The sequence below is a fragment of the Meleagris gallopavo genome, unplaced genomic scaffold, assembly GCF_000146605.3.
Source record: "Meleagris gallopavo isolate NT-WF06-2002-E0010 breed Aviagen turkey brand Nicholas breeding stock unplaced genomic scaffold, Turkey_5.1 ChrUn_random_7180001957296, whole genome shotgun sequence".
NCBI lineage: Eukaryota > Metazoa > Chordata > Aves > Galliformes > Phasianidae > Meleagris > Meleagris gallopavo.
In genome coordinates this window covers 25,867-28,834 of record NW_011217625.1, presented here as the reverse complement: position 1 = coordinate 28,834, position 2,968 = coordinate 25,867, and the positions used below count along the sequence as shown (strand labels likewise).

Here is a 2,968-nt window from a genome sequence, read left to right as displayed (position 1 = left end):
GAGGTGGGGAGGAACGCGTTAGAAGCAAGAATGTCCCGATCTACAGAGATCTAGGAAACCCCATACCCTGCAGTCAGCGCCTGGAAGCCTCCGGGGCTGGAGATGAGAGTGAAATAGAATATTTGGTAGACGCTATTGGTTTTTGTATTTTCCAGGGGCACCCGAGCCTTAATTGGTTGAGACTGGTTGGAGGAACTAGAGGGAAAAGTAAAATTTTAAAATGGGGACTTTCATGGGCAGGGGAGGTGCCTGGAAGATCAGAGAGAGCTGAGCCAGCTCGTAATGATGGAAGCTTGGAAGGAAAACAAAAAAAAAGAAGAGGGAGAGAAGCTTGGGAAAGGCATAGGCCAAGGAAGGCACAGGAGAGAACAGAGAGGAAACTGAGAAAGCAAAGGAAAGAAAGGAGAAGGATAGAATCAAGAACTTACTGGTGTTGGCCATCGTGCAGGGAACTGAAAGGAGGGTGATGGGAACAAAGAAAAGGATATTGAGGTGTAATAGAAGTGCTGGAACCAAGAAGACTGAATGTAAGGCCAGGGAGCTCAGTGCAGTGGGAATCAAATGTTGTTTCTGCGTCTGAATTAGATAATAATAATTATTTTTTTTTATTTCATGGTCTCCACTGCCGTGGTTCTTTTTGGGAGTCTTTCTACTATACTTGGGGGGGGTCTCTGATAGTTTGCATCACTTATCCTCTAGATGAACCTTCCCCAGGAATGCACGCTCTATGGGGTGTTTATATGTATATTTTGTCATACACATTGCAGGAATATCCTGCAAGAGGTTGATCAACCCTCTCATTCCGCCCCCCCTTTACCCCCCCAGTGCTCTTTGTTTAACAAAGACTTTGAAGAAAATCATTGTATCAATACGACTGGAAAAAACAGGACGGCTACTGACTGACACCAGATAACACACGAATTAATAAATGTAAACCTTTGATAAGATTGTGAACCTGGAGCGCCCAGCCAATGGGGAAACAGGGGAGGGGGATGGGTAAAGGGGAAAACAAGGTACAAAAGCTGTCATTGTGCCCTTAGTGGTGCTCCAGCTTGTGGGGCGCCCGCCACTGCAATCGCGAATAAAATCTGCTTTGGTCAGAGATACCGTCCTGACAAAATTATTTGGGTATTTACAGCAGTGCTAAAACCTGATCGGTGTAGGCAACGTTAGGGGGTTGGGTACTGGTGATGGGGTTGCCCAGAAAAGAAAAAAAAAACAGCAGTAAAGATGTAGAAAATCAGAGCCAGATCACTCAAAAGCCATGGATACAAGGCAATAAATACAGAATGAAGGGGACCAGGGGGTGAGACCCCAGCCAAGGCCCTGGTTACTGTAAGGCTGGGGAATTAAGATGTAAAATTTCTTGCAGATTCAGGTGCAACGTATTCAATTATAAATACGTGTAAGGGACAGTTAAACAATCAAACAACATCACTAATTGGAGCCATGGGGAAAGCTGAGCTACATCCATTCTTCCAACCATTACAATAGGAAAATTTCTATGTATGCCTGACTGGTGGGTGCCAATGAATGGGGAGAGATATCTTAAACAAACTGCAGGCCCAAACTGCATTTGGAAAAGACAGCTGATGGAGACTCCAGTTCTTATGTTGCAGAGATCATTCCCTCCCGGTCAGACAGTAGCAGAGGGCTTGGAAAATGCCATCATACTGTGGGTCGAAGCATCAGAGACATCTGGATGAGAGAAACAAGCTGAGCCAGCAATGCTAATATCCAGTTGAAGCTGGGAGCAGCACCGACAAGACAAAATGTCCTTTGGAGCTGCGGAGACTGCAGCCTGTGATAGAGAATTGAGTTTGCTAAACCCCTGCATGAACTCTTAAAAGGAGAAATGGAAAACTAGGTATAAAGGCAGGCCGCTTTCTAACGCCACACTGGGGATAGAGGGTTTTCTTTCTGGATTTCAGATGACAGGAGAAAGAAAGAAGGATAGACGAGGGAGCACACTGACACAGTGGCTTTGCTGTGCAGGAAGCCTGGTCACAGCAGCGCTGCTGGTCTCAGCTGCCACTGGCTTTTACCCCCAGGCTGTGCCCTGCAGATAGGCTGAGGAAAAGCTCTAAATTTTCCATTGCCATTTCTCATTACACCCAGATGACGCACAGGTTATTACTGTTGTGTTAGACAAGTAGGTGGATCTACGGACCAGGAGCTCCAACTCATCCAGGAGATGAGTTGGAATGCTTAGCAATAATGAAGATAAGTAGATTATTATAAGGACCAATCTATTAGTTTAGTAAAAGGAATCCAAACTTTCCATTTCAGACTGAGTGGGTGAATAGCATTGTTTTTCCTCAATAATTTTTCACTGGGGACACAATAGAATACATTTATTTTCTGCCTCAATGATTTTGTCTCATGAGAAGTACTGGAGTCACAATAGAATACTTTTATCTTTTGCCTCAAAGCGTGCAAGGACATTTTCCTTGAGTTCCACATTTATTGTTTTTAAGAAGTGTCTCACTATGGGCTAATAAGCAGTGGAAATGTTCCAAACTGGGGAAAAGTGACTGAGTCAAAGGCTTCAGTGATGAAGCTGATGGTGGAAAAAGGGGTAGAAGTAGGTGGGCACTGGACCACCCTGACTATCACTGAGCATGCCCGAAGGGACATCAGCACTTCTCTGTGCGATCTTGAAGAGCAGTGAACATGTATGCCAAAGTACTGCATAAGTCTGTCTTGTCGGTGTAAATGCAGAACCTGAACTGTGGGAGGTGTGCATGGTGAAGAATAAAGGAATGCCTCTTTCTAACAGCACAATGGAGTTAGAGAGTTTTCTTCCCGGATTTCGGATGACGGCTGTGATGAAGAGGGGATCTGGAGGGGGCAGGCTCAGGGTGCCCTATGGATGGCCATGGTCACCATGCAGGTGGGACAGGGGCTGTGGCTGCTGTCTCCAGGGGACCCACATCCTGCCCTGGGCCTGTTGGCTGCTGCCAGTCCT

The 2,968-nt window shown here is 45.9% G+C and overlaps 1 long non-coding RNA gene across 1 annotated transcript in view; it reads left to right on the top strand.

Annotated features, from left to right (window-relative positions):
• Positions 1 to 2,929, top strand: part of LOC104917183 — a 13,568-nt gene extending 10,639 nt beyond the window's left edge. The window contains exon 2 of the long non-coding RNA XR_796775.2: positions 4 to 2,929. This is a non-coding gene — a long non-coding RNA (uncharacterized LOC104917183). The remainder of the gene's footprint in view (positions 1 to 3) is intronic.
• Positions 2,930 to 2,968: the final 39 nt, after the last annotated feature.